The following is an 8,440-nucleotide window of genomic DNA, read 5'->3' as shown; positions in this document are numbered from 1 at the left end:
AGGATTTAATAAACCCAACTGCCTTAATTTGTGGAACAAGGTAGTATAGGTTTCTCCCAACTTAGTAAAGGTTCTTTGCCTCTGCAGTCTTTCATTTCTGGAAGCCGAATTTCCCCTGAAACCCGTCCCTAGAGGGTTCCTGTAGGCTCTTGGCGGTGGATAGGTGTTTTGTGGTGGTGGGTAGGTATTATGTGGAGGTGGGTATGTATTGTGGGGAGCTGGCGCGCGCCATTGTGGGCGAGCCGGAGGTTGGGTATATGTCTGGGCTTGATGGACGGAGAAATGTTGTTCTTGTGGTGGGTAGTAGGGTTGTGGCGGGTAATTTGGAATGTGTGGGTAGTTTGGATGATGGGGTCTGGGTTGGTAATGAGGGTAAGGACCTCTAGATCTGGACCAATTGCCTGCCTCTATTGTCGTGACCTCTTCTCTCCTTTTCTTTCCGAGCGCACCTCCCGTGACGCTCTGAATGGCCTGAGTTGTTGCCTTAATTGCCGAGTAACTCAGGATCTTATTGGACTTAAGTACCTCTTCTATCATACCTCCCATTTTCACCACTTCGTTGAAGGATTTGCTAACTGACGTCACCAAGTGACCGAAGTAAGTTGGCTCTAGAGTTTATAGAAAGTAATCTACCATTTCTCCCTCTCTCATTGGAGGATCAACTCTGGCTGCCTGTTCTCTCCATCAGAACCCAAATTCCCGGAAGCTCTCCCCGGGTTTCTTCTCAAGCTTTAGCAATGTGAGACGGTCTGGGACTATCTCAAGGTTGTATTGGAAGTGTCCTGCGAAAGCCTGTGCCAGATCATCCTAGGTGTACCACCTGCTCGGATCTTGTCTTGTATACCACTCCAGTGCCGACCCGCTCAAAGTCTGGCCAAAGTAAGCTATCAGTAGCTCATATTTGCCCCCGCTCCCCTCATCTTGCTACAAAAGCCCCGTAGATGTGCCATAGGATCGCCATGCCCTTCGTATAAATCGAACTTGGGCATCTTGAACCCTGCTGGTAATTGGACGTCAGGGAAAGGGCATAGATCCTTGTAAGCCACGCTAACCTGGTTGCCTAACCCGTGCATGTTCCTGAAGGACTGCTCCAGGCTTTTAAATTTCTGCATCAACTCGTCCTGCTCTAGGCTCTTAGCCGGCTTTTCAATCTCCGCCGGGACCTCAAAGTGGGGATTATAGGTATGTGGCTCGGGTGCTTTGAATGTGAGTTCAGGGGGGTAGTATTGTGTATCGTGAGCTTGAAACAACGGCTTACTAGACGATCTGTGCAATGGGGCTGGGGAAGGCGCCACAAAGACGAGAATATTTACTGGAGGAGGATTCTGATTGGGTGGTGGAGCTTGGGGATCATAGGCCTCTCTTCCTTAATAGTAGTGATGGCTTGGGAAACTCGTTGAAGGGCCGGGAGAGGGGTATTCTAGCGTGCGTCCTGGGGGAAGAATAGAAGTAACAAGTGGTTCAGGCCCCTTTTGGGCTCTTGCTAAGGCTAGTTGCATTTCATTCATTTCCAGCCTCATCTTTTCCATTTTTCCCATGGCCTCCTTCAGCATCTGATTTGTCGTCTTTTCCGACTCAACACTGTTGTCTGAGCCAATCATGCTTTCTGGTATGGGCCCTTTTGATCTTGTTTGATAATGGTACGGTGCGAGTATGCTTTAACAAACTAACTGGTATAGATTGGAAAAACAACAAACTTGTCAGTGTTAGAGTCTTAACAGATATTGTAATTGCACGTTGGGGGATGCAATGTTCTTAGGCAGTTAACCATTTCTAATATGCTTTTGCTCTGACCACATGCATCATCCCGGCTTATTTTATTTGTGCCTCTTTCGAGTGTTTCAGAGACCTCTCTTTTCTTCTTCTCTCTTTTTTTTTTCAATTACGATCGAATCCTATAGAGATTGCCTACGTATCGTGACCCTGCACAAATCAGACCAGGCATAGTTCGTGCAAGAAAAATTTTCAATTTTTCATTACTTAAAACAAACTGTTACAAACTAAAACCCTTTTTGCAGAAAGAAAATGACAAACGCAAACTAAGGTCAAATACAAGTTCCAATACTACAGAAATACTTTGGCGCGAAAAGACAACGGACAGACAAACAATAGGCTAAAAAAATAGAGAAATACAGACACGAACTACGCATACTCTAAAGCTTCAAATATGGGTGCCCGCGGGGCATCACTCGGCCTCGCCGCGGGCCTCGGCTCCAAATCCTTTTTGAGTTGCTCTAATTCATTCATGGTCCGCTTCAAATAGATTAGCACTGCTGAGACAGAAGTAGTCGGGGTCATGTCCTCACAAGCTTGACATCTTCTGAAAATGGCGCGAGCAATGGCTCTAATCCTGTCCCTTGCTTGCTTCTTTTCTATAAGCAGGCGTTTTATCTGATTACTGCATGTCTTTAACACCTGAGAATCCTTCATATGCTGATTCTGCAGTTGCTGCACTTCTACTTCCATTTGGGCCAACAGGTCGTAACAGTGTCCGCTTTCCATTTGGAAATCCTCAGCCTGCTTAACTGTTTTACCCTCAAGTGTAGCCACCTTTCTCTCCATATTGGCAACAGTTTTCTCGTGGTCCTGTTTCAATTGATTCAAGTATCGGCGACGTTTATCTGCTCTCGTAGCCCACTGTGCTTTGAGTTCTGCCCTGATATTTTCAAACCTTTCCAACCTATCCCGGTATCCCCTGACTTCATTTTTTAGCCCTTTTATCAATTGCTTATCTGATCGATTCCTCGGTCATTTATCAGTGGCCATTCCAGATTTCCGGATTTGGGCCCTAAGTGTTTCATTTTCCCGGGTCAATCTATTCTTTTCACCCTGATCCACATCAATTTGCGCGCCGTTCTTAAATTTCAGACTTTCAACCTATTGCTTCAACTTTCCAATTTCCGCTCGATAACCTTCTTCTCTTGCCAGCCAATCCCATTGTGCTTGAGATGATTCGGTGAAATTTTGGACGTGGGCCTTTTGGTTGGCCTCTGCGGAATCAAGAACCTTTTTCCAAACCAAGCATTGTACCTAGGGTCTACCTCGCCCTTAGCCCGATCTCGCACTATGGTTTTAGGCTCGAGGAACCTACATCGATTCCAGATTTCACGGATTTTACCTTCAAGAAAGACATCTTTTGGTCCTAGTTCAATCACTTGCTTGCTTAGATTTTTGTCATTGTGCACAGTTTGAAACCTTCCCAGTTGACGCAAGACCCTGTAAGGGGCATAAGGTTGGATGCTTCGAATTCCCATTAAGAGGATGTAGGGATCTTCAGCTGAAGTATATATAGCTTTTGTATCAGGAAGCCACCCTAGGTTCCACTCGATTTTGTCAGCAGTTAATGATCTCAAAAGCGATAGCCAAGCCTCTGTTCCTTCGGGGAACTCAATGCCTGTTATCCGAGTCCCAAATTCTTCAATACAGCTCAATCCCGTCAGTCCGTAATTTATGTACCTAACTCGATGGCAAAGGTGTTCCTGCATCCACAATTGCAGCAACAGGTTGCAACCTTGAAAGAACTTCCCTCCCTCTCGGCATATAGTTAAAGCTCGATAGATTTCAGCTACGATTAAAGGAACCACTGTGCCGTTGACTCGTTTGGTCGCAACATCCAACATTCCAGCAAGGACGATCTCTATGTGACCGTCTTCCCGAGGGCAAACCACAAATCCCATAAAAGCTACCATGAAAGCTAGAACCCGCCTGGCCTCCCATTTATCTTTGTTTCCAGCGTGAGTCAAACCAAGTTTGGGCTCTTCGAAGCCTCGAGGGTTACCATAGCGCCGATATAAAAACTGAAATGCGCAATACCCGACTGCTAACTTCTCTTCCTAGGCATTCCGGTTGATACTTAACAAGTCCAATAATTTGTGTGGCGTTACCGACCTTGGTGCCAAAGGATAAAGAGTTCTGAAATTTGGGCTGAGACCCGCATAACCCGCCATTTCCTCCAAGGTGGGTGTAAGTTCAAAATCAGAAAACCGGAATATATTGTGTGCAGGATCCCAAAAAGGTACCAGCGCCTCAATAACATCCATCTTCGGCTCAACATCCAATAAACCGATGAGGCCACCCAAAATTTATCACTGTCTTTCTGCTATCGGCTTCTAAATCATTCCACCACATATGGAGCTGCAGAGGGATCTCTTTAAGGGTCATGAAGGGTTTATTTTCGGTCGTGCTCATCCTGCACATTTATTAAGGTGATTTAGACAAGAGAGAAAACCTATATTTGACTCAAATATAAAACAAAACTTCTTTTCCATTTTTTCCAATTTTAAAGAAAAGAAAGACTAGTTTTCCGAACACGGCCTTTCAGCGCTTCATGAACAAAGATTTTAAGGCTGTGAGGGTTGACTGATGCGTTAGCTAACTGGCCAAAATCCTAGAAAATGGCCCAAGGTGGATGTTTATGCAAAGTCAGCCTTCCAGCGTCCCTTTCGAGAACATTCGGCTATGTTTTGACAAAATAGCATCACCCGGCTTATTTATGACTCTTTTTATTGTTTTTCAAAATAGAAAACTCAATATTGCAAACACGGCCTTTCAGTGCCTCGGGGACGAAGATTTTTAAGGCTGTGTGGGTCAACTGGACCAAATCTAAAAAAATGACCCAAAGGTGGCTGTTTATGCAAAGTCAGCCTTCCGGCGTCCCTTTCGGAAACATTCGACTATGTTTTGACAAAACAGCGTCACCCGACTTCTTTATGATGAAATTAAAATTTAACATATTTTTTGGCTATTTTAGCAAAAGGGGAGGTTGGACCCGATTAGGGTTGCCTACGTATCTCACATCCGGTGAGAATCAAACCAGCGTAGTTCGCCTAATTAACTGAACTATTTTAAAACAGGACCCTTTTTTTTATTTTCATTTTTGGCAGCAAATAACCAAACCACTTTCAAAGCATGACTCTTTTCATTTTTATTTTTGACATTTTCAAACTATTTTCCTTTTCTATTTTTGAAAACAAGACAGAATAATGATTTTTTTTTATTTTCAACAAACAATAAAACAACCTATTTTTACCAAACTAAAATAAAGACTCTTTTCTTTTTCTTTTTCTACAATCAATTTCCAAAAATAAAGACTCTTTTTCTATTTTTCCTTTGCTTTTAGTAAAACAAACTATTAAAAATAAAATAAAAAATTTAAAAATTTCGGCAGAGTTTCGACACTATTTGGACATTGTTATTTTTTCAAAGCAGAAGATTAACCCTATATACTGCTATTTTTCTTTCTTTCTTTCTTTTTTTAAAATTTTTCCAATATTCAAAATCGGTCAGCATGCAAGTCCAAAGCAAATAAAATGCACAAGCAGTAAGTAGGATGCATCAGGATGGTCTTTTCTGTTTCAGGTTGCTATTCCTAGACGGACCCAACCCCTGTGTTGAGTCCCCTAAGTCAAAAATGCACATGATGCAGATAAGTGTTCCTACTAGGGATCCGGCATGAAGTTGAGTTATTCTAAGTTCAGAACCTGGGTATTTGTTCTAGACCTGACTTACCCGAGCGGATAGCTCGAGCCGAGGGGGGGCAGCGTACTGGGGATACAAAAGCTCAACCCGGCTTTGCAACTTATCCGAACCTCGTTCTAAAAATGGGATTGACTCTAAACAGAAAAGAAGTCACACGAAGTGCACCCTTCTTCATGATTTAGAAGACTCGGAGAGGAGATAGGTTTCGGCACAGTTTATATACAGTTCACAAAATATCAAAGCGGTAAAAGCATCATTTTGCATATTAAGCACAGATCATATGAGAATACCAGATAATAAAATCAAAATACAACAATTTATCAAGCTCGAATTTCTAACCCTGAACCGGTGGTTCTGGAGTTGTCCCCAGGAGAGTCGCCAGAGCTGTCACACCTCCTTTTTATCCGCGCCGCAAGGGCGCAGAGGGAGTTTTTTCAATTAAAGGACAGTCGAAACGGGATTTGTTTATTTAATTCAGAGTCGCCACTTGGGAGATTTATGGTGTCCCAAGTCACCGATTTAATCCCGAATCGAGGAAAAGAATGACTCTGTTAACAGTCCGCGAACCAGAAATCCGGATAAGGAATTCTGTTAACCTGGGAGAAGGTTTTAGGCATTCCCAAGTTTCGTGGTTCTAGCACGGTCGCTCCACTGTCATATTTGGCTTAAATATCTGGTTTTTATACGATTATGAACTTATGTGCAAATTTTATCTTTTAGCCGCTTTTATTATTATTATTTATTTATTTATTTTTTTTAGAATGTGAACATCGTTTAAAATATGTCTTTGGATTGCGTCACATGAAATGCACCCGCAATCCGGAACACATTTTTATTCAATGTTTTGGGATTTGGATTTGGGTCGCATGAAATGCACACCCGGGTTTAAGAAGGTAAGATTATTAAAATGCGTGCCTAAAACGACTAGCGCGTGGTTATTTTGGAAAAAGTCGTGGATTTCGCTAAGCGACCGATTCCGAGTTCTAAGTAATTAATACATACATTTGTGAGGGCCCCGCAATCTATAGGTTTTACTAGGTGAGGCTCATCTCATTTATTTTTTAAATGAGCATTAACGCTGCAAAGACTAATGCCCCAATTGCTGTACAATTGAGTTGTAATTCACTAGTTATTCCAGATGCTCGCCAAATCTGAAAAAAACCAGAGGTTATTTGTATTCCTCGGAAACCCCCGCCTACGTCACCATTTAATATTTCTTGGCCCACTATTGGCCAAACCACCTGGGCACTAGGCCCAATGTGAGTTGGATCACTTAGCCACGCTTCATAATTAGAAAAACGAGCACCGTGGAAATACATGCCGCTCAGCCAAAGAAAGATGATGGAGAGTTGACCGAAATGTGCACTAAATACTTTTCGAGAGATCTCCTCCAAATCACTGGTATGGCTATCGAAATCGTGAGCATCAGCATGTAGGTTCCAGATCCAAGTGGTAGTATCAGGCCCTTTAGCTATTGTTCTTGAGAAATGACCCGGTCTGGCCCATTCCTCGAACGAAGTTTTTACGGGATCCCTATCTACCAAAATTTTAACTTCTGGTTCCGGCGAACGAATAATCATTGAGTCCTCCTCTTTCCGGACAACACATACAAAGAGACCCGCCAACAGTCAAATAATTAGTGAACCTTAGAGATAGAGAGATATTTCTATAATTAGTTCGTTTCTCTTCTATTTTTCTATCTCCCATCTATCTATTTTCTTTAGTTATTTACTAGAGCAATTATGATCTGGAAGTCGATCCGGGGCAAGTGTTCGGATCTATTATGACATAGCCTTGAGGCGCTCAACGGACCTTTTAACCTTCTAAAAACCTTTTTGGGCTTTGGATTGATCCAAAAACGACTTTTTTGTGCAACCTAGTGTATATTCATAGAAGTTATTAGATGGAGCTCTTTAATTTTTTACCTAGAAGATTTTAATTACTCTATTCCAAATCACGCGAGTAGCCATTAGACATTACTAAGAGACATCCCCGCTATATATATTTAGTGATTCGAGGGTTTATTTTATTAGTTTTAATAATAAGAATTTTGTTTAATTTAATATAATAAACAAAGTCTATTTTGTACTCTATCTGTGTATCCTTTTTTATTCCTAAAAAATAGCAGATGAAATAGAAGGCTTAGAAGGGAGATAATGAAATTATGTGATTGGGTCTTCCAAAAGCAAAGGAATAATCCGTTTTTTAGTTAACTGATCTGATGGGTCCAACAAACAATAAATTATAACAAATATCTAAATTCTAAATAAAAAAATCAAAAATAATAGACTAAGATTCTAAATAAAGGATAATAAATAAACGGGATCTTCTTTTATTCGAAACGTCTCGTGATCTTCAACCAATTATGCGCTTCAATATAATTACCGGGAGTAAGCGCTATAGCCTGTTTCCAATACTCAGCGGCTTGATCGAACCAAGCCTCTGCAATTTCAGAATCTCCCTGTTGAATGGCCTGTTCTCCCCGGCCGGAATAGGTAGTTCAATTCCTTCCCTTAGAACCGTACTTGAGAATTTCTTACCTCATACGGCTCAGCAGTCAATTCTTTTGGTGTCCCATTTTGATCTATACCATATCTAATAAAATCTAATGAGATTTCTCATGGATCTATCCCAGTTTTAGGGTTAACCAAAAGCCAAATAGGTTAATTACATGAGTTTCAAACTGAAATTTGGATGAATAATCCGTTTATTTAGTTTTATCTTTTTTCCCACCTTCAGAAGAATAAAGCATAGGCATTTCTACTAGTGTTAGAATTTTATGAAAGGTAACTATCTCGGTTTCATAGATAAATTTATATAGAATCTTTGAAAAAGACTTTCTTTCATAAGAAAGAAAATACTTACTATCTTTGGGATCTGATCCTACACCGCTGCTCAAGACTTTAGTGGATCGACTCTATTACATAAGTTAATTCCTAATTTTTATTTCACATCATGAGAT

The sequence above is a fragment of the Nicotiana tabacum genome, chromosome 10 (genome assembly GCF_000715075.1).
Source record: "Nicotiana tabacum cultivar K326 chromosome 10, ASM71507v2, whole genome shotgun sequence".
Taxonomy (NCBI): Eukaryota; Viridiplantae; Streptophyta; class Magnoliopsida; order Solanales; family Solanaceae; genus Nicotiana; species Nicotiana tabacum.
This window is presented reverse-complemented; position numbering follows the sequence as displayed.